The sequence below is a fragment of the Lissotriton vulgaris genome, chromosome 6 (assembly GCF_964263255.1).
Source record: "Lissotriton vulgaris chromosome 6, aLisVul1.2, whole genome shotgun sequence".
Classification (NCBI taxonomy): Eukaryota; Metazoa; Chordata; class Amphibia; order Caudata; family Salamandridae; genus Lissotriton; species Lissotriton vulgaris.
The window spans coordinates 1,743,126,628-1,743,151,046 of record NC_141694.1 but is presented as its reverse complement, the minus strand read 5'-3'; positions in this window follow the sequence as shown (position 1 = coordinate 1,743,151,046).

Below are 24,419 nucleotides of genomic sequence, written 5' to 3'. Positions count from 1 at the left end.
CGGCGTCGGATGACAACAAGAGACAATCTGGGACTGAAATTTCGGATGTGGATAGTAATGTTGGGCCGGAGGTGACTCCCCGCTCGGCGGACGATTTGTGACTTGCATGACCTCCGGGGTGGAGTGCGGAGCACGGACGACTGTGGTAGAGGCTGGAATTCGTGGTAACCTTTTGGAATACTGTAGCGGTACCAGGCCATGGGGGGGGGATCAATGAGCGGGGACTGGGGCGAGAGCTGCCGCTTGGCGGGGCACAACCGTGCTCCTACAGGGTAGATTTGTTTGTTTGGTGTGTGAGGTTTGGATGGGGGCTGATGCGGGGGTTGTTTGGGGGGTGGGTGTCTCTGCGGCTGGTGTGGGCTGGCAGGCTGCGGAAGGGGTGATGCAACGAAATGGTGGCGATGGGGACTGTACCTGAGCTGAAGTGCGTCACGTGGAAAGTGCGAGGACTTCATACCATGGCTCGACGTCATAAAGTGCATGCATATTTGGTACGCCGAGGGGTTCAGATAGCGATGCTCCAAGATACCCATCTTACCAAGCTAGAGTGTACGGCGCTACAGAAGCGGTGGAGAGGGCAAGTGTTTGGCACAGCATATTCTGCATTTGCGAGGGGGGTACTGATTTGGGTGAGGGCAGGGATTCCATTTCAGGTGACGAGTCAGACGATTGATCCGGATGGTAGATATGTGGGGGTAGCGGGGAGGCTTTATGGCCGGGAGGTGGCGCTTTGCTGTCTTTATGCCCCGAAGACAGAACAACCCTGCTTCTTTGACACCATCTCGGGACTCTTGGCACAGTATCTGGTGGGGCCGGTTATACTGGGAGGCGATTTTAACTCCATTACTGATGTCGCCTTGGACAGATCCCATCCCCCACTGATTGAATCCCCGTGCGCAGAGTGGCGAAACAGAGGAAAGACTGGCAGAGTGAATGGGGGCTGATAGATGTGTGGCGAGGGCAACATCCTGGGGATAGGGACTACTCTTTCTTTTCTGCGCTCCATGAGCTACATGTCAGGATCGATACGATCCTTTGTGACCCCGCCACTGCTAATATGGCGAAACACACTGACTACCTGGCTAGACCCATCTCAGCTGCTTTCCCTCCAATGGCAACGAGCGAGGACAGCGATTCCTAATTGGCGACTGAACCCGGACACGCTGGAGGATCAGGTCTTTCAGACTGAGATCCGGGAAGGAGCGGAGTCATACTTTGCGGTTAATAAGGGAACGGCCTCCACCAGGGGGCTAGAATGGGACGCATTTAAAGTAGTGATGAGAGGCTTATACATTGGTAAACATTCTGGGGAACGGAGGGTGGTATTGGAAGAGGTCAGGAAGGCGGAGGAGGCGTTGAGGGAGGTAGAGAAGCGGAGGCCAGAGCAAGTGGCGCTGCAGCTCTTGGAGGCTAAGGAATTGGTGGCATCGGAGACTGAAAGGTTGAGATGCTATGATTACATTCAGTACCCAGCGAGGGTCCATGCGGAGGGCGACAAGGTCGGCACGCTGCTGGCGAGACTGGCGAACCCGGAGCCACGGGGGTGTGCGATAATGTGTGTGGAGACGGAGTCTGGGGAAATAGTTTATTCCCAGGGGGCGATCCTATCACGTTTTACTGAATATTATGAGACCCTATACCAGAGCCGGTTAGAGACGGGGGTTGGGGCCTTATCCGATTACATGGCGGAGATCGATCTCCCGCAGCTGGAAGAGGAGGAGGCTAGGACTCTGGGCGCTGCGATCACGCTGGCTGAGGTTAGGGGGGCAGTCAAACATATGGCACGGAAGAAGGCGCCTGGGGTAGATGGCCTCCCCGTTGAATTTTATGCTAAATTCATCGACATATTGGCGCCCCAGTTGTTGGAAGTCTATAATGAAGCGCTGAAACAGGGTCGCTTACCCGGCTCGATGAGGGAAGCTCTGGTTGTGTCCCTGCTGAAGCCGGGGAAAGATAGTACGGATGTGACCTACTAGAGGCCACTGTCTATGTTGACGGTGGACTACAAGATCTTGAGCCGCATCCTGTCCACTAGATTGCTCCCCCACATGACGTCATTGATCCATGAGGATCAGGCTGGCTTTATCCCCACCCGGAATACCTCGGCTAACATCCGCCGGCTAGTGCGCGTATTGGGGAGCGAGCTGGACCCGGGCGACTGGCCTGCAGTATTATCCATCGACATTGAAAAAGCATTTGATAGTTTAGAGTGGGACTATCTGGATGAGGTGTTGAGGAGGTTTGGCCTGGGGGCCAGGTTCAGGCGCTGGACGAGGGTGCTGTATTCCTCGGCTACTGCCAGGGTGCAATTGGGCTCGGTGAGTTCATCTGCATATCCGGTCCAAAGGGGCACGAGACAAGGATGCTCTCTATCGCCGCTATTGTTCGCTTTGGCAATAGACCACTGGCAATACGAGCTAGGTCAGGGTCGGTATACGGGGGGATCGTCTGCCGAGGTGAGCAGCATCATATTTCGCTTTATGCGGATGATCTACTGTTGTTCCTGGAGAGCACGGATGGGGCGCTGAGGGGAGCAGTGAATGCACTTACTGTGTTTGGGGCCCTGTCAGGTCTCAGAGTGAACTGGCGTAAGACTTGTCTCTTCCCGGTGAGAGCGGGGACGCCTCAACCGCCGTTACCGGCGGATGTGGTTTGGGAGGACTCCTGCTTTACTTACTTGGGGGTGAGGATCTACCATAGACCTGAAGATTTGCTGGAAGGGAACATAGGTCGGTGTATGAGAGCCCTGAGGGGCTCGACGGCATTCTGGGCCACGCTCCCGCTATCGGTGGTTGGAAGAGTGGCGCTGCTCAAAATGGTGGCCTTGCCGCGCCTCCTGTATTATTTTAGGACCTTACCACTATGGATCCCACCTAGGTTTTTTGGGGAACTGCGGACCCTCACCATAGGGTTCCTGTGGGGCAACGGGAGGAGACGGGTGGTGCTGGACACGCTGCGACGGCCGTAACTGGAGGGAGGAATGGCGGTTCCAGATTTTGAATTATATTATTTAGTGGCGCAGCTACAGATCCTCACGCAGCACGTGGCTAGGGAATTTCGGGGACCTGATTCGCACAGAGGGAGGGGGATCCCGAGACACGTCTTATCATACATTATTATGAACCAGCAGCTCGATGTACGGGACCTAACACTTGAGGAAAAAACGTTGCAGCTGTGCTGGAACAGGAGTCGGAAGCGAGCGGGAGTGGACCACCCGTATGCCCCGGAAATACCTCTGGGCATGTTAACGGCGCTGCCGCATGGAGGAGATTGGTCCCCCCTTATGGAGTGGGAAGAGATAGGGCTCCAAGTGGTGGGCGATTTGTATGCTGAGGGTGAACTGTTGCCCTTCCAAGCGGTGCAGGATAAGTTCGGAATCCCGGTTGGGCACTTCCTTTTGTATGGGGCCGTCACAGCGGCAATTAAGAAGCACTGGGGAGGAGGGCAGATGGAACCAGCGACCGCGATGGCGTGCCAATATGTCGTGATGTCCGCGGGGTCGTTCAAGGCGATTCGCGAATGCTCCACGAGGGACTGTCGCCCCTTACCGGGTTGAAGCTGAAGTGGGAGGAGAGTGTGGGGAAACCCATACCGGATGCGACGTGGGGTCAGCTCTTGCGGAGAGCGGGGAAGGGGTGCAGGAATGGCCGCTTCCAACAAGTGCACTTTTTTGTTGTTCACAGAGCCCATCTAACCCCGGGCAGGATACAGAAACATTTCCACATCGCGGGGGCGGCATGCCCGAGATGCTTCCTCCCAGGGGCGGAGTTGGACCATATGTTTTGGGACTGCCCGAAACTAGGTTCCTACTGGACGGAAGTGGGAGAGCTCTTGAATGAAGTGACGGAGAGACAGGTGACCTTCGACAAGGCAACCTACCTGCTGCTGTGGTTTCCTCATACGAAGAAGATGAAGGTTACCAGCAAGTTTATTGATTTAGGTCTAATTCTGGCCCAAAGAGAGCTCACCTGGCGCTGGAAGTCGACGGAGGGTCCATCTAGTAGGCGCTGGGCGATGGAATTGAGTAAATGGGCCAGGAGTGAAAGTATGACTCGGCTTAGACAGGCAACGCGCGCTGCTGATGAGAGAGGATTGGAAGCGGCACAGGCGTGGGAGAGTTTGGTGCAAGCGCTGAATGACTATCTATCACAGGACGGGGACGAGGAGGAGTGAGGACGATAGTGGGTTCCCGGATGGCGCACGGCTGCATGAGTGTTGTTCCCTCAGCTCCTGAATGACGGCTCACAGTCCTGCAGATAGCTCACACCAGTAACAATTCAGAGAATGGGTGGGGGGCGGGGTTTGGGGGGGGCCCGAGGGAGGTACGAGGACGCTTATTGTGTGATTGGACGGCAGATCGCAGCAGGTGGACGGGTCTTTCTGGTCTAGTTTCCTTGGGTAGTGGGAGGGCGCTGACCTTGCTTATTATCCCTCAATGCTGACCGGAAGGGGTGAGTTGTTGGTTGAGGGTTTGGAGGGGGGGGTAGGTTTCAAAAAGCAGATCCATTCGGCAAGCCCGCATAGACAGATGTCGAGTTACTGTTCACATTGTTGTCTTATCACCTGGCTTACTCCCGGATCCTTAACTTTCGCCGCCCTGCCTCCGGGATGAGGGCTGAGTGGCTGTGTGATTCTGAAGTGACCATAGGAGGGAGGTGATAAGAGGGGACGGGCAAGGAAACACGTATGCTGTACATTTCTGATTCTGCAATAAAAATTGAATTTAAAAAAAAAAAATGAAACAACGGGTGGACAAGCAGGATCACCTGAAAAACTGTGTCTCAGGCATGGACGACTCTCAGGCCGAATCTAAGGAACATCTTTTACACATGGGCAAGATACTTGACCTTATCAAAGCTAAAAATGAAGACTTGGAATCGAGGTCTCGTCGAAACCAGCTCTGGATCACTGGAATCCCGGAATCCACTGCCATCAACAAAATGCAGGACTTTATTTAGATCCTACTTTGTGACCTCTCTGGTGAGGCCCTTTCCCCTGTCTTTATCGTGGAGAGGGTGCACCGCTCGCTTGAACTGCGCACTCCCTTTAGTACACCCATCATTGCTAGACTACTAAAGTAAGAGATAGGTATGTGGTCCTGAGGCTGGAACCAAAAGGTCCAATGTTCACTGTCAGGGGAACGTACTCTCATACTATCCAGACCTCACTCTCACAGTCCAGGCAGCCCAACTGAAGTTCTTACCTGTTAAGTGGCTACTTCAGCAGGCTGCGACCCATACGCCCTCCTCTATCTGGCCAGGGTACGCATTTCTTTTGAAAGAAATCCATTTTCTGACCAATACCAAATCAGCTTTGAAATTTGCCAAACATATCACTGCCAAGAAGCCTTCCCCCAATGCCGCTCCACGCAGCCCCAGGAATGACCACCTTAGTAAGAATGGCTGATTTTTTCACTTCTCAGAACATGTGAGGGGGCAATCACTTTGGGGCGCATCCTCGTGGCCACTAACTTTGTGCATTTGACACCCATATCCTTGGTCTTCTCCAGTCGGCTGCGTCTCCCCAGCACTGCCAAGCTCACAAATATGCCAACCAATACTGACAGGCCTGTTGTCTACCCCTGGGTGCTCTGCACCATTTGGCCACACTGCCATTCCTTGGCTGGGTTATCCGCCAGGGTACTTTCAGCTTCCAGGGATGTTTCCTAGACTTCTTGTTCTATTTACTGTGGGATGCTGTGGTGGGCTAGCCATACTCAACCACATTTGGGGGTTGTTTGGGGTGGGAGGCGGTGGGTTTGGATTGTTTTATGTATGGTTGCTGTTTGTATTTGCATTGTCCTTTTATTTGGCCACAAGCTAGGGCAATGCGCCCTTCCCTTCCCTTTCCCTTGCACTACGTACGCTCTTTGGCTGACTCTTATGGCACAAGACAATACATGATTTATGATATATTATTAGTTAATTTCCAGAGATGTCCACACCTAGGTCACAAAGGTGGTGTATTTACCCCGCATCCTCTCTGACCATGCCCCAGTCGTGTTGGAGCTCCTCATTCCCCAAGCAGCCCTGCGCACCTTTTTGGGGTGGTAGCCTCCAGGGGCACTGTGGGACACAGTGCCCCTGGAGGAAGACCGCAAAGACATAATTGAATATCGGGCTCACAATGTGAGTTCAGTGGACTCTCCGTCCACCCTCTGGGAGTTATTGAAGGTGATTATCCATGGTACATATATTGCAAGTCAATCAGGGCTGTTAAAGGCCATAAGCAGGAGACATGCACAATTAGAACGTGACATCTGCATTCTTAAGATAAGATTGACTACTTTGTAATCCAAAGACACACCAAAGCTTGCAACAATCAGAGACAAACTGGCAGAATTCTCGGAGTAAGCACTCAGTGAGACTAACTTTCTAGACAGAGACACACAGGCTTGCTGACATGAGGATGGCGACCGCCCTAGGAGGACACTTGCCAATATGCTCCGCAAACCGCGGACCTCCTCCATTGTGGTGGAACTGTTCAATGACAATCTAAATTTACAATCCACCCCCTCAGGGCTTCTGAACACGAGGACTTCCTTTTACCCCAAACTTTACACCGCTGCCTCTGTCCACAGTGAGACCGAATTGCTCACATATCTGGATACTATCCAACTTTCACTGCTGGACCGAGCCCACCGGGCCTACCTGGATTTCCCGTTCACTGTAAATGAAATAGTGCAGGTTATATAAAGACTTCTGGGCAAAGCACCAGACCTGGACCGCTTAACCACCACCTTTTATAAAGAATACGCCTCCTTACTTTCACCTCACATGCTCCCCATGTTTGAGAATCCCTCGCTCGGGTGCTCTACCTCCCTCCCTTAGAGAGGCCGTCATCATGACACTCCTTAAGCCAGTCAAATCCGCCCCCATGGCGACTCCTATATGTAAAGGAGCTACCTTTTATAGGTAGGTAATTTCTCATTGTCTGTGTATTAGGCCTGACTAAAATCTTTATTACGCCTGTGAAATTTGCAAAGGTTCCACATTTCACATTGTAAGAAAGTATTCAAAATTTCACATTAGGTAATTTTGCGTAACTTTTTTTATTCAGTGGGCATATTCAATAGAAAACCTCTTGCAAGATACCAGCGTGAGAGAGCTTCCCACATAAAATATCTCGCCAAGAGACATTTTCTGCTACAACTAGTCTCCTACCGGATTCTGCTGAAACGTTTAAGCAAAGTGCGTGCTCACTTAAACACGTCACACGAGGTACCAGCAAACAGGAAAGGCTAGTGGCCCATTCTGTAATAGGAGGCTATGCACTCTGCATTACAGCGAAAGGACGCCACCGAAGGGCAGACATCTTCCCTAACACGACCTGTGGTGTGCATTTCAACCATTTCCGGTGATGTCAAGAGGTGCTGGGTCATTGAGACAGCACTATCATATTGTTAGAGTGCAGTAAGCAGAGTTGTTTTCTTGGGAAACATCATTTACCACGAAGGCATTACCACTACTCACGTTTACCACGTGACACTTACCACGCAGGGTGCCTTCCACGCAGGGTTCCTTCCACGACGTCTTTACCACGGGCTAGGGGGGAGACGTGGTATTCCTTGAAGTCGATCAGCGTGGGCATGAGGGGGCAGAGGGAGGGGGGGGGGCTCGGAGGGGAGCTTGGGGGGCTGGGGGGTGGTCTCCCCCCCCCAAAAAAAACAAGCAGATTAGTTTAACAAAAAAAACGGGAAAAAAATTAAAAGAAAGAGGAAAGAGCCTCCCCCAAAGACGTGCCGTGTACGTCAAAAAAACAGTCCTTTTTTTATTTCGGTGTACGTGTTTTGACGTTTGTTTCAAAGGAGGATGGAAGTAAGGGCTCGAGGAGAAAGACGTGCAGGTAAGACGTTTCTACTCGTAGACAAATGCAACGTTGTAAATACCAGCGTGGTAAAGCCACTTGCGAGGTAAAATTCGCGTGGTAAAGCCATGCGTGGTAACTGAAGTCGTGGTATAATCATATAACCGTTTTCTTGCCTCCGAGCAGGCACCAGTTGTACCTCTGATCTGATCACTGACCACTATCAACGATCAAATATTGATCAAATAGCAACAATCGTATGAACATATTCATTTTTATTTGAATAAACTTCACTTTGGGAGTTATGTGTATTTTACCGTGTCCTCTGTAATGCATTCTGGTGCTGACGCACTCATTTTCCAAGAAGCTTGTAGGCCAAAATGATGAATGGATAAAACCATGGCAACAGAGGCAGATTGTCTGAATGACTGGAAATCTGATCTCAAATGAACTCGAATGTGTGTGTTTTTTTTACTGTTGGGCATGACGTCCTCGTGTCTAAATGTGGCATATGCAGATTTGCGTTTTCTTCTTTCATCTTTGCTGCTAACAAAAAATACAAGCGGCCACATTTTACCGAATGTAATCAGACAACGTTTACCCCGAATCGAAGTATTAACTGCAGTGAGCAGTTCCCTTAAATGAAAATCATTTTAATAAAGTGATGTCAGAAGATGTATATGAATATAGAATTTATTATACGAGATCATATTCCCCTTTAGAGCAAAAAAAAAAAGTCTCAGGTCCTAGTTTTTGTATTCTCACTAAAGGAAATGTTCTTGTCTGTCATGTACAGCACTGTGAGCAATACCTTAACATATACTTAACACACGCTTGGAGTTGGATTTGGGTCTGCCCCTTGCTTATGATTGTATGACTTTACTTGTTTTTTTCAATGCCCTGCTGGCTTTCCTCCCCATCCTGTTTTTCCACCCTTGGTGCATTTTTGATTTCATCCTTTTTTTTTGATTGGTGAAGTATATCCTTCCACCGCTTACTATTTTGCTTTCTGCTTTTTTTCAACTTTAGCATGCAATGAAGCACATCTCTCTCTTTACCTCTCTCCCACTCCCTACCTCCACATAATTCTCTCTTTACCCCACTAATCATCATCAGTTCTACCTCCTCCACTCCTTTCATTGCCTCTGTATTGCTTTCTCCACACCAACACCGAAGCAGTTCTGTGGCACAGTGTTTTTCTCTCTCTTCTTCTCCAAATCTCTCCACCTATCCTATGCCCACCACCAAACACCCACCACTATTAGCTGTTCCAACCCTTCAATTTTGCCCCCACTTTAAAAGCCAATAGCAGTGGTCAGCTGTCAGAACTGGCATCCTTGGTGTTGTCTTCCCACCAAATTTTCTGAATTTTCCCGTTTTCTAAATTTTGTTTTTATTGGCATTATGACTCTGTGCACTTTAATATTTTTAACCAGTTGCTAAAGTGCGTGTGTCTCTCTCTAAAACATTGTAAAATTGGCCTACACTTGACTGGCACATTTAACTTACGTGTAAGTCATTAGTAAAGTATGACTACATGTACCCAGGATATGTAAATTAAATGCTAAAAGTGGATCTGCAGCACTCATTGTGCCAGCCACTAAAGTAGAGCTTTAAAACATGCCCGAGGCCTGCCATGGCAGTCTGTGTGCAGCTGACAAAATAACCCTTTTGCCAGCCGTAGACTTTCCTTTTTTGAATACATGTAACTCACCCCTAAGTTAAGCCCTAAGCAGCCCGCAGGTAGGTTGCACTGTATTTGAAAAGTAGGACATGTGTTTTTAGGTTTTACATGTCCCAACTGTTCACTACTGCAAGACCTACCTCACCCATTGGATAACATTTGGTTACCTTGTTACATTTATGAAGTGCCAATTGTTTATTGGAAACAGGTAGGAGTATTAAGTTTGATCTCAAATTAATTTACATTTTAAATTTGCCTTAATTGTAAAGGCGGATTTTAAGTCATAGTTATGAAAATGTTACTTTTAGAAAGTTGAGAGGAAGGGGTCCCAGTAAGAAGGACGTATGAATGAAAGGAATTTAAGACAAAGTGAAAAGGAATAAATACATCTATAATGTTTTATTCACATTATAGGAAAGAAGTTGTCAAAATCAAATGTACAATACAAAATAGTATCAGTGCCCCTGGGGGTAAGGAGGACGTGCAAACGTGAGGGTAGTGTGAGGAGGGAATTAGTGACAATAAAAGCACGTATTATTCAGACATTCTCGTAGGTTAAATGTCAATTAGACAGCATATAGACATCAAATCAGATTGAAAGTTCAAAATACACATGCCCCTAAATCCGTACTATACACAATTTGGGGTAGGAGGAGGCTGTGTAGGAGTTGAAAAAGTCGTTCGTTTTCAACTCCTACACAGCCTCCTCCTACCCCAAATTGTGTATAGTACGGATTTAGGGGCATGTGTATTTTGAACTTTCAATCTGATTTGATGTCTATATGCTGTCTAATTGACATTTAACCTACGAGAATGTCTGAATAATACGTGCTTTTATTGTCACTAATTCCCTCCTCACACTACCCTCACGTTTGCACGTCCTCCTTACCCCCAGGGGCACTGATACTATTTTGTATTGTACATTTGATTTTGACAACTTCTTTCCTATAATGTGAATAAAACATTATAGATGTATTTATTCCTTTTCACTTTGTCTTAAATTCCTTTCATTCATACGTCCTTCTTACTGGGACCCCTTCCTCTCAACGCCTAATACCCAGGTCCCAGTGACTCCTTTGGGTTAACCCTTTTTCCCTTACTATACTTTTAGAAAGTTGGCATTTTCTACTCCTAACCATTTGGTGCTTGCAACCTGTGCCCTGGGTCACATGACTGTGAATTGTTTGGCAGTTGGTCTTTGTGTATTCCTGCTAGACAGGAAGACAAAGGGGGCCAGATATTGACAGGATAGGCCATCCTGTCAGGATGGGAGGAGGAAGCTATTCCCTGCTCCACTTACATTTTAGCGAGCTGCTTCCACAACACACTCAAAGGAACTTGACACTGGTGTTTTTTGACCCAAGACTAATCGGAGTCTGGGCAGGGACTTTCCAGAACCAGATGTAGGTGTAGCCTAGAATTTCCCCCCAGTTCAAAGGTTGGAACCAGATATAAATATTGGACCCACAGACCAACTATTCAGTTTACTCCTGGACCTGCGGGAAACTGCAGAAGGACTGCCTTGGAGCCCCCCTTCTCTCCGAAGACTGCCCTGCTATTTGAGGCACCCCTTGTACCTCAGAGGACTGCCCTGCTTCTAGAAGGGGCTTCCCTGTTGCTTGAGGCTCGCCTTGTACCCTAGGAGGACTGCCTTGCTGCTTGAGACCTGCCCTGCTGCATTAGCCCAAGTCTACCAGAGTGATTCCAAGGGCTAGTTGACTGCCTTCCTGTGTGAGCTACAGGGATGTAACATGCTCCAAAGACCTCTTAAACCGTGCACCTGGCCTGTGGTGGAGTGAGTCATTACCCCAAGTTGGGCCCCAATAGTCCATGATCCTTGGTGGTGGTGCTGAAGGTGCTACTCCTGACCTACCATAAAAATTGGGAGTTAAAACATTTTCCACCAAATAGTGACCTGAGAACTGAAAGAGCACAAGGTGCATCCTGATTCTGCGGTAGCTCCCATTATATTCTTCTCTGCAGCAGGAAATCCTGTTCAGCAAGACCTCCAAGAAACAATATCAGGCCTCGCAGAACCTCAATCGGCTGCATCCTGTAGGTTTGTTCCCTGGAGATTTTCAACTTTCAAAAAATTGACAAAGTCCGAATTGTAGAAATGTTTACCACGGCTCCATCCAGTGGCTCCCTGAAAATGATTCTCAGACACCTCTGGCCGCCTTGGCCTACTGAGCATTACCTACTCAGGTACTTTTCTTCAAAATTTCTCCTAAGTCCAAAGGCTAGCCAAGACTGGGCCTAATTCACCTTGTGTAGCCGAACTGTGCCCCTTTGCAGTCTGCCATAACTTTTGACTTTGCCTTGGTCTTGTGCGACCAGATTCCAACTTCTGGCACTTTGATCTTTTAACCGCTATTTTCTAAACTTTATAAACTCATACCTCCGTACTACTGATTGGATTTAATTTGTTTTGGTGTCAGTCTATTTAATAAAGTGTAATCTCTATTTCCAAATTGGTTTGGGATTGTCCTTGTCTTGCGTTTTAGCCTAATAATGTTTGTGTGCTGCATATATACTTAACACAGAGCCTCTAAGTTAGGTCGGACTATTTTTGTGCCAAACTACCAGAGAGTTAAGCAAGGGTTAATTTAAAGATGTTTGTGGTTCACCCAGACAGGGATTGTGGTTATTGCTTGAGAAGGGTCTCCACCCTTAAACTAAAAACCAAATTTCCTACATCAGCCATCTTTCAATGTTATTTTCTAACCTTCTATGATGGACACTATGTTGCAGGTAGATGCACCATTGTGGCCATATTGGAAATATATTAAATATCAGGTGAAGTTGGCCAGCCTCTTGTATTGGCGTTGCCAGTGTAAGTGATTTTACAGCATTAGCAAAGACAAAAGCAGCAGCTTTCTTGAAAAGCTATTTTCTATACTTCCAAGATGGCGGTCATGTTTCATCTAGACTCAATGTAACAGCCATTTGGAAGTATAAAAAATCATAATCAACAATACTACTTAACTATTTTCTGTAATTCCAAAATAGCCACCACTTTGCACCTTTTTTGCCTCCATATGCATTCTCAGGGCAGAAGAAAATGTAGTTGGTTCTAGAAGGCAAATTCAGTATTTCAACTCTTCTCTTAGAATATGGATCCAAATGGCTATTTTACTATTCTAACACCAGTGCTGGATTATTTTAGGAAAAATTAAAAATTCCCTATTAATTGTAAAAGGGGTAGATACGTTGTAATTTTGCATTGCTTTGAAGCACTGCCCTGGGTGCAAAAAAAATAGAAATACAGTCTACACACAATGTGGTTGCCATCTTGGAGGCATATAAATTAACTACACAAGATGGCTGCTCACTTCTATTGGCTTAGCCAGTGCTTGTACAACATTGGAAAAGCCAAGCCGGGCAAATAAGTAATATTTTTAAAGCTGTCTCTTGTATGTTTGCTCAGTTTCTGTGTCTATAGATCAGGTCTTCATCATCTAATGCCATGATGTCTGAGCATTCTATATCCTAGCCTGGGATGGACTGACAGATGGAAGAAGAGGCTTATTTGATTATAACTACTGCAGATGACGCGGCATTCCCATTTCGATTCAGACTTAATAAAGTAGCTAAGTAAAGGAAAATAATTTGGAAATGGCTTCATCATGAAATATATCCCGCAGTGGTTATTTAGGATGCAAAGTATTTTTCAGACACCAACGGAATCTCCTACAGCATTGCAGTTGAATGTCCGAAGCCAAAAGAAAATGTTTTGGTGGTGTCCTCAAGTGCCCTCGTACCACTGGCAGCTCTTGGCACAGCTTTCTTGAAGATCTAATAGGTTGCTGTGCTATGAAAGCTATGGATTAACTCAGTCCAGGAAGACTACTGTGTGAGCTTAGACTGGTCTGTTCTGAGGTGGATATTCTTCAGGAGAACTGTCCTGGTGAAGGTACAGGCCTGCTTAGAAGAAGAGAGATAGTCTTGAGTTCGCTGAAGAGGACAAGTCAGAAACAAACATAGTACCAGTCTCAGTATCACCCGCCATATTACTGGTACAGAACTTGCTCTGAGGAAGGGATAGTTCTGCTGAATAGACTGGCATGCACTGATGAATGGCCTACTGATGGAGACTGGCTAGGCATGAAAAATTGAGTCTACTTCATTCACCAGTTTGGTGGTGAGCGCTTGTGTCACGTGGTGCACATAGGTCCATCACAGCGGTGTCCAGAGCACTGTGGTTTTCCTAGGAAGGGTTCGTGGTCTTCCAGATGCATGTGCCTTACTCTCTGGAAATGGATCTGCTGATGTGACACTTTGGTCTGAGGCCGGGGGCGAAATGCCAATTGCTTTAATGCAAAGGGTGCTGCATGTAAGGCCTGTTTGCTGTTAAATCTTGCCTGTGGCTTTGTGACAGATAGATTACTGTGCTCTTAGCATCACATCCTTGCACACTGACCTGGCTTCGACTTACGTGCTGTGGCCAGGAGTGGTCTTATCGTTGAAGTTCCTCTTCCAGGGTAATTGGAACACATGTTGGTGAGGTCAGTGTAACTGTTAACAAACCTTTCTCATCTCATTCTCCAGTTTTGTCTCTTGGTCTGGTCTGCAAGGTCAGGGTATTCAGTGTTGAAGATTGGGGTATCCATGCAGCACAAGGATTTGCCCAGAGTGCACTAGCATTGTCTATCATACCATGACAGGCCCCTTAGCGAGACTGCTGAGGCTTCATAACTAACATCGGTCACTTAACATATGCTATGCCAAAATACATTTAATTGTGGATGCTATTATGATGTTATTGCATTTCTTATTAAAGTGGGTTTGTTTTATTGAAAAGATGTCTTTTGTATGTTTGTGGATTTGTAATTTTCAGATATTCATTGATTTTTCTATTTTTATGCACACGATTGGTGTAGAACAGTGGTCCATACATTTTTGGCAAAAATATTCGAAAATCATTAAAAATAATTTAATTTCAATGTGAGTATGAAGTATTTTGATTCGTAGTTTTATTTTGAAATGAGGAAGCAAAATGCTAGACACTAGCCTACCACTTTGCCTTTCTTTGTTTCGAGCGCATGTTCTCTTTTTGTTGGCGCATACCGACCGGTGCTTTGCAAATTGAGGCAACCGACTATCCACACAAATTCAGTTTGCTCCAAGTGCACTGCTCATACAAATCAGAATCAGAACACCAACACTTTTTCGCTTCCAGTCTCAAATCCACTCGCATCTACATTACGTTTTAAAACTTTCAATTTTCATTTTTTCTTTTTTAAGTAAATATATGTGATTAATCTGGCAACGCCATTTGACTTTAAATGTTGTAAAGGCATAACAGACCCCCTGGGGGTCCGCAGACTATGTTCTCAATTATGATCTGAAACGTTTGTTATGTGTGTGGTGGTTTCACCAACCTAGGGGCTTATTACGATGTCAGTTGGAGTTGCCACCGACCAACACCGTCTCAGACTTGGGACTGACTGACTTCAGGGCGGCGGTTCCGACCGCCTGGTTACCATGTGACCAAACATTGTACTAACTTTTCTCTATGGGAACTTGTGTCACGGCCATAAACTGGCCGTAATACGGGTTCCTATAGAAAGTAGAAATGCACCCTTTTCCAAAAACCTTTTTTTACATCTAAATGCACAGAATTTTATGCACTCTCGGCAGAGAACTCTGTACATAAAAGATAATACCAGTGGAATTGTAGATATACACCTGTAAATGTGGGAATTGCATTTATGAGTATGTGAGATGTACTACAGGGCTTTCTGTGTTTCCGAGTTGCTCCCACTGTATTCCCAGTTGGTCTGACCCACATTTCCATAATGAATCAAGTGCTGGGCCAGGCATCCAACAGAATGTCTGGAAAACGTATACCACCCTGGCGCGGATCAACATGCTGCCACTGCCATCATACAAGATGATAGAAGAAGGTATTTTGTGCAATGATAAATGAGAGTTGGCAGAACTGACAGGGCTACCGGAGTACGAGGACGGCGCAACAGGTACAAGGCAGGCTCTGACCAGAAAAGATGGTCAACCCCTTACCGCTTCACTCCAGGAAGCATTGGCTGCAAAATCTAAGCGCATATATGAGAAGGGAATCCCCTCTCACACTTAGAGAAACACCTTAGTGAGTGTAACACATAGCCTGGATTACCCTCCCCCTTTTTAACTTGCACCACACACTATTCTTAAAGGTCCTGAGGAAAGCCAGATTTAATTTAAGGCACTGGCTGAAACATGTTGACCAACTGATGGATGTAGAGGGTAGTAACTCGCCTCCCTTAACATCCCCAAGCCTTATTTTAACCGCTGACGGGGGCCCAGTTATTAAAATTTGATTTACCCTCGGGTACTGGGACCCTCGCCAAGCCGTTTTAACTCACACTTCACTTAACACCTCACACTGCACTCTCAATTAAATACCAGCTCCTCTGTAATCAGGCGTCGCAGCACACCCGGGACACATTAGGTGTCACTGGGTGGGCCCGATGATGAAGCATGCCACCAACTAGGTTGGTGGGTGAGGGTTTCATGAACTCACCAACAAGGTGCCCATGACAAATCTAATCAGAGTCCTAACAATATTGGTCATATTAAGCTAGTCTCTGTTGATAACACATATAAACCGCTGGGACTCGGACTAGCTTTCTAGTCCTCTCTCTCTCTCTTGATACACGCAGAACTGACAGGGCATCAGGCTAGTATTTTCTTTTTATTTGAAACTCTTAATACCACAGAAAAATTCATTGGTCGCAGAACGCACGCCTAACAACTTGTAGATGTTTTGGTTTCTACTTTGCTGGCAGCAAACTCTCATGTCAAGAGCAGATTAGTTTAGTTATTGTTGCCTACAAATTCAAAACTAATAATACTACTTATTGTAGTGCAAGGAGTAATGGACAACGATAACTAGTCAGTAAGAAACAGATTTACTTCAGGAGTGCAAAGGAGCTCGGACCATGCTAAACTAGCCAAACCCCATCCTCTATCATCTTTCCTGTGCTTAAGGGGCCTGGATCACAAAGGTAAACTAAGACGAAAATCTAACTTTACGACTTTCGGTATTCACAAAGGGCATTTACATGTTAAACTTTTGTCTCAGTTTAATTTAAGTTTTGGTCTTAAGTTTAACTGAAACCAAGTCTAACTTTACTACTTTGCTCTTTGTGAATACCGAAAGTCGTAAAGTTAGACTTTTGTCTCAGTTTACCTTTGTGAATCGGGCCCATAGTTTTCAGCACCAAAACTTTACCCTCACACACCTCCAAAATTGGTTGCTACCCAAAGTGCCACCCTCCAGCAAATTTATGCAGAGTAAAAGTCTGGAGTGGACTAGTGCAAACGCCTCTTGGATCTGACACAAACCCAGATCATCTTTAATTTTTAAGAAATCGGTATGCCAAGGAAATCAGGTGCATGGACTAGTGGTATGTCACGTGATATACCTATATACATCATGCATGGCTTACCTTGTGCAGGTGTCTGAGCATCATACTTTGTGGCGGATGGAAGATGAACAGCGAGAACAAATTCCACTCTGGACTTCATGGCTTGCCTTTGTGCGACATCCCAAGTTTGAGTGTCAAGCCAAACTGACCTTTGATTCCAAAGGTCACCGACGATATAATTAACACCTCAACCTTTCTTTATAAATATGGCACTGCACAGCGTTTTATCCTTTGCACTGTGCAGTTGTGCGAAGAATAGTAATTCAAGGCCAAAGAGCCTCAGTACAAGTCATCTGGTAACATTGTGGTGGCAATACTGGGCCTGTTGCTGGCAGTGCTGGGTTGTATTCCCATCCCATTGTGGCACAAGTATGACTTTTAGGCTCGGAATAGGGAATAACGTGGAACATGGAATTACCGGGTTTTTCATTGCATGTTTTTCTGAATCTTTCGGAACTTTTCGAAATACATATCCCACCTGCTATGTATTGTATTGTAATGTAGTGTGTTGTATTTTTAATTGCATGTATGAAGCACTTACACTGTCATTGTCAGGTGTGGTATTACCGGGTGTGGAACATCACCGGGTTTTACTTGTAACAGTGCAGACACGTATTCCACCCAAAACTTGTGAAAATGGCCCTCCCCTCAACTTGTATTGAGGGTGGCGAGGGCGCGGATTGGCCATAATGGAAAGTCCACTGATTTCTGGAGGAAGTCCTGCACCTGAAACGGAATCCACCAGTGTAATTTCATCAACTACATTGAGAACATGGAGGCATATTACCAAGCAATAGCAATAATTATCGCTATTGCTTGGTTGGAGACAAAAATTTACAGCTGAGCTGCAGCGATTTTTACAGCAAATAAACCTTGGTATTACCAAGGTTTATCGCAAATGCGATAAAAATCGCAGCAATGCACGAATATCGCTGAAAAGTCAGCGATATTCATGCATTACCGAGCTAATGCTCTTAGACATGTTATCCACCTCCCATTGGATAACATGGCTAAGAACTGCTCAGGGCAGGTGTTAGCTTTGGGAAATATTCGCGCTTAGCGCGAATATCTCCAAAAGTTGGTAATAGGAGATAGCGATGTTAGCGACTGTTTTCAGTCGCTAACATCTTGGCACGCCAACTTTGCATGTCATTAGGGATAAATATCACTGAAATGCAAAGTGGGGCCCAAGATGGTCGCTATCTCCTACTAGCTGTCGCTAACTGGTGTTATCGACAGCTAGGTAATAGGGAGATAATTTTATCTCCGCTTTCTTGGCTTTTAAAGCCAAAAAAGCGGAGAGAAACCCCCTTGATAATATGCCCCATTGTTCCTGTGTGTAATTTGTGTGCACTTATAATTTGGGTGCACAGGTATCTTTGTAAATCGTTGACATTCTAAATAAGCGAATGTATTTTCTTTTTTTATGAATTTTTTTATACATAAATACAAGTGATGCATGATATGGTAGCCTGCACATTCTTGGAGAGATATATTGCAAACATCGCAAACCGTGCTCCAGTGTTTCAGTATCCCACACTGTGAAACAGGCCTTCGGTGCAGACTGTAAAAGCTGTTCAGTCCACCGAGACAGGTAATATTGCAAGCTGCGCCGTGTGTAAAATAAGCATTGCACACATAATTAGTCAGCTGGGCACTCTCCCCCACTCCCCGCTCCACTCACCAAAGCGCCCATTATTTTGCATATGGTTGTGCTCCTTATGGAATTGACTTACTTAGCATTTTTGCAAATTGCTTCTTGTGAAACAGCTGCAGGACTGTACATTTCAATGTACAGTGAAAGTGCTGATTTCCCAGATGGATACAAATGTGTATCAATTTCAGAAATCAGGCCCTGGGTGTTTTTCCGAATCTCAAATATGTATTGCTTTTCGTCACGTTTTTTTTTTCCTGTGGAAAATGCATCTTCTGAGGAAGTGCGAGGAGGAGGGGAGTTCAGGTGCGGATAAATTGTGCCTCGTCACACTTTTGAAATATAGAATTGAATGACATTTTTCCATATAGGACTCAGACAAAGGGAAATGGCAGGAAACTGAACAGAGTTCTATTTTACAATGGAAGGGACGCGATAGTGGCACAGAATAGCTAAGCCAAGCTAAGGTTTCAGTACGTGTTCGCTCTTCCTCAATCTGTAAAAGAAAAGTAATATTTTTCTTCATATACCAACATTGCATGGACCATTATCACGCTGTAAAAATTCTATTAGAATGGCTTTCTCTATGCAGGGAGGATATGTTCGATTATTGAAATACCTACCAAATAAAAAACACATTTTTTTCAAAGCATTGTTTTAAGCCAAAGGAACATTAATTGTAATTGATGTTGACGTTTTTTTGTTGTTGTTTTTTTTGCAGAGTTTTGTATAGCGCGAACTAGACCCGAACCGAATCGGGTATCAGAGCGCTTTACATAGCACTAGTTACTTTACTGTTACATGAGGACACACGTTCATTTTAGGCACGGGGAGATTAAGGGCCAGATGCATCAAGCGAAATGCGCTCGCAAAAGGGCCAGATTCTGAGAATCTGGCCCTTTGCAAGTGCAATTTTTGCATTTGGGATGCATCATCCCAAATGCAAAAATCGCAATTAGAGAATTCGCAAAATAGCGATTGTTTGCATTTAAGGAATCTCAAATTGAGATTCCTTAAACGCAATGCATGAAAGTATCAAAAATAGCGAATTCGCTATTAGGGCATGCAAATTACCACAAAGTACAACTTCATGGTAATTTGAAAAAACTTTGAAAAATGCACTTTTGTGCATTTTTCAAAGTTTCATGTTGCGCACACACATGCCCTAAGGGCATGTGTGTGCGCAACATATGTGCACAGATCACATTCAGGGGTGTAACAGGGTGTCCTTTGGACACTCCTGCACCCTTGAACTCGCAATCTCAATTTGCGAATCGCTAATTGCGATTCGCAAATTGAGATTGTCTTCCCATTCATTCCTATGGGCCTCTAGGCCCATAGGAATGAATGGGGAGGTATTCATTAATTGCGACTCGCAATTTGCGAGTCGCAATTAAGGAATCGCTATTTTTTGTGTGATTGCATGATGCATTCCATTTTGCTATTCCTTATTAGCGATTCCTTATTTTTCGCTAATAAGGAATCGCAAAATGGATGCTTGATGCATCTGGCCCTAAGTGATTTGCCCAGAATCACAGGAGGTTTTGTGAAATGCTGGATTAGTGTTCATTGAGGGTTCAGTTAAAGTATGTCCTCATCACCACTTCCTTGCTTTACTCGGCCACATCCGCGATAGTCCTAGTACTCAGAAGTAGCCCCGTCCTAGATCTGAAACTGGCCAAATGGAGGGTGGTAATGTATAATGAAACACCCAGTGGCTGAGGGCTCAGTGTAGATCTGTAGTAACCTGGCAGAGATCTTTACAAACATGACCCTAGTGGTGGCGCCCCCTAGAGACAGTTGGAGCCATTTGCAATGCTTCCTATTAGAGAAGATGGAAATCTACCAGCCCTGGAAAGGGGTGCAACACAGTTTGGATGTTGATTCTGCCAGCTACAGGAATCTCCACTATCAGGACCAGCTGATTGAAAGATAAATAGTAGAGTGTTAGACCTGAAATCCATGGCGTGGTATTCCCCCCAAACCTTTTTCATTGACTCTAATTTTGGCTAAACTTAGTTTTTGTTGGCATTTGGACTCTGTGCACCTTACCCCTTCTAACCAATGCTAACATGCTTATACTCTCCCCTTAAAACATAGTAACATGGACCTACACCTAGTTGGCATATTTAATTTACTTATAAGTTTCTAGTAAATAGTAATCCATGTACCCAGGGCCTGTAAATCAAATACTACTAGTGGACAGCAACATTCATTGTCCCATCCACCAAAGTAGCACTACAAAACATCAGCTGCGGCCCCTGCAGGTAAGAGCGGTGGGGTGGTGGGCCGGGGGGTTAGTTTCGACAGACGATGATGAGGAAAATAATTATTTATCTAATTTTCCCTCGTCATCGTCTGTCGAAATTGCCCCCCTCCCCCCAACAGGTCCCACCGCTCTTAGCTGCACGGCTGCTGCTGCAAAACATGCCTCAGGACTTCCACTGCAGCCTGTAGTGCAGTGCAACTTCCATTTCGACTTGGAAAAATATCACTTTTTGCAAGCCCTAGCCCTTCCTTTTTAAAACATATGCTTCACCCCATGGCAGGCCACAACCACCCCTAGAGCAGGGTGCATGGTTTTGAAAAACTAGGCCACATGTGTTTAAGTTTTACATGTCCTAACATTGAAAAACTCCTAAATTCGTTGTTCTTCACTTTTGTAAGGCCTATCAGTCCCATAGGCTAACGCTGGGTCACGTTAATACACTTATGTGCCAAATTCGATGTGGGGGGGAATTGCTTCAGCCGGACACCGACTCGGTCCTGGGACCACCTCATTACAATGCAACCAAAACACTTTTTGGTTGCATACTCCCATTCCTCAATTTGACCTTGTGTTACAGCCGTAAACTGGCCATAACACAAGCTCTAATTGAAAAATGGGAGGTGTTGTTCATTCCTGCACCTGCAACAAGGTGCAGGATCAACAGGGGGGCACCTCAGGCCCCAAACAGAGGCCCAATACAGTAGGGGCCCCCCAAACATGCTTTCCGACATCCTAACTTTACTACTACTAAACAGCGAAAAATCCTAACTTTACGACTTTCGGTATTCACAAAAGGCATTTAGTAGTCGTAAAGTTAGGAATCCTAACTTTATCACTACGAAATGCCTTTTGTGAATACCAAAAGTTAGGATTTTGTCTCAGATTACTTTTGTGACTCTGGCCCATAGACGTTTTCCTAAACCGTGATCTTTAACACATGTAGATCACCATGACATCCTCAGAAAAATCCTTTCTGGTTATAGACTTGCAGCCTTCTCAGCCACACACCAATACTATTTGTGCTGATGGTATTCACCACCTGTGTGTATAAACCTAATATCCCCCGTAGTATTATTCAATATCTAATCATGATCCATCTTAAATTAGGATTTGTTCCAAATTCATTTAATTAGACATGTCCTTGTCATGCACAGGTCAGAGAAGTAGGCTTTCTTTCGGCTTCTGTCTGTTATGCTGAAAGGCTGATTCTCTGACCTGCACAAGCCAAGGATATGTATGATGGTTGGTTGGTTTGTTGAGAGATGTGTGAGCCCCTCTCAAGCAACCGCTGCAATCCTTGTCAAGGTGAACCACAAGATGTTTCTAAATTAACCTGTGCTTAACCCTCTGGTAGTTTGGCACCAAAGTAGTCATGCTTAACTTAGAGGCAATGTGTAAAGTATTTATGCAGTACACAAACAGTAATAAAGAGTAAACACAAACAAGAAGTATCCCAAACCAATTTAGAAACATGGAGTGCATTTTTATAAATTAATTAACACATAAATCTGATCAGTAGAACCTGAATAATGATTTTTAAAGTTTGAAGTGAAAACTAGTGCATAAAAGATCAAAGCGCTTGACCAGGGCAAAGTCGAAAGTTGTGGCTCACCATGATGGATCGTGGTTGGGATACACAAAGTGTATTGGGCATGGTCTACGCCTACCTTCAGACTTGGAAGGAATTTCAAGAAAAACTGTTTGAGAAGGTAAAGTTCAGCAGGACAAGGAAGCTGGTGGTGTTCAAGGAAGAGACATTCTCATCAGAGAGCCACTGGATAAAGTTGCAGTGAAGATTCCTACATTCGGACTCATTCTCTTTTTTCAATCAATCAATCAATCAATCAATCAATCAATCAATCAATGTATTTGTAAAGCGTGCTACCTACCCGTGAGGATCTCAAGGCGCTGGGGGGGAGAGCCGCTACTGATCGAAGAGCCAGGTCTTGAGATGTCTTCTGAAGGCCAGCACGTCCTGGGTCTGTTGTAGGTTGGTAGGGAGAGTGTTCCAGGTCTTGGCGGTGAGGTAGGAGAAGGATCTGCCGCTGGCGGTGGTTTTCCGGATGCGAGGGACTGTGCAGAGGGCAAGGTTGGCAGAGCGGAGGCTGTGGGTGGGGGTGTGGAAGTTGAGTCGGTCGTTGAGGTATGCTGGTCCTGCGTTGTGTAGGGCTTTATGTGCGTGGATGAGGAGTTTGAAGGTGATCCTTTTGTTGACGGGGAGCCAGTGCAGGCTTCTCAGGTGAGGTGTGATGTGGCTGCGTCGGGGGACGTCGAGGATCAGTCAAGCCAAGGTGTTCTGGATGTGTTGCAGCCGTCTCAGGAGCTTGGTTGTTGTTCCTGCGTAGAGGGCGTTCCTGTAGTCCAGCCTGCTGGTGACGAGGGCCTGGGTGACGGTTTTCCTTGTGTCAGGGGAGATCCATTTGAAGATCTTGCGGAGCATTCGGAGGGTGTTGAAGCAGGACGCGGAGACGAAGTTGACCTGCTTGGTCATGGAGAGGGCGGAGTCGAGGATGATCCCCAGGTTGCGTGCGTGGTCGGTGGGTTCTGGGGATGTTCCTAGCGATGTTGGCCACCAGGAGTCGTCCCAGGCTGATGGGGTGGGGCCAACGATGAGGACCTCCCTCTTGTCTGAATTCAGCTTGAGCCTGCTGTCCTTCATCCATTCAGCGATTGCCTTCATTTCTCTGTGGAGGTTGGTTTTGGCTGTGTGAGGGTCTTTGGTGAGGGATATGATCAGCTGGGTGTCGTCTTCGTAGGAGAGGATGTTGTGATTATGTTGTCGTGCGACGTGGGCGAGTGGTGCCATGTAGATGTTGAACAGCGTCGGGCGGAGGGAGGATCCCTGTGGGATGCCGCAGATGATCTCGGTGGTCTTGGAGCAGAAGGGTGGGAGGCGGACGCTCTGGGTTCTGCCGGAAAGGAAGGATGTGGTCCAGGCCAGGGCCTTCTCTTGGATTCCGGCATCGTTGAGGCGTGCTGTTAGGGTGCGGTGGCAGACGTGTCCAAGGCTGCTGATAGGTCCAGAAGGATGAGGGCGGCTGTTTCTCCTTTGTCCATCAGGATCCTGATTTAGTCTGTGGCGGCGATGACGGCGGTGTCTGTGCTGTGGTTGCTGCAGAAGCCGGACTGGGATGGGCCAGGATGTTGTTGTCTTCGAGGTAGCGGGTCTGCTGTCTGTTGACAATCTTCTCCGTGACTTTCGCCGTGAAAGGGAGTAGGGGGATGGGAGGGAAGTTCTTGAGGTCGTTGGGGTCTGCCTTGGGTTTCTTCAGTAGGACGTTGATCTCGGCGTGCTTCCAGCTTTCCGAGAAGGTTGATGTCTCGAAGGAGGTGTTGATTGTTTTCCGGAGATGGGGTGCGATGACTGAGCTGGCTTTGTTGAGAGTGTGGTGAGGGCATGGGTCGGATCGGGATCCGGAGTGGATGGATTCCATGGTCTTGATGGTGTATTCGGCACTGATGTTGGACCAGGTGGTCAGACGACTGGTGTGGGTGGAGGTCGTAGGGGTGGTGGTCTCGGCGGTGGGTGTTGGGGTGTCAGAGTTGAAGTTGTCATGGATGTCGGTGATCTTGCGGTGA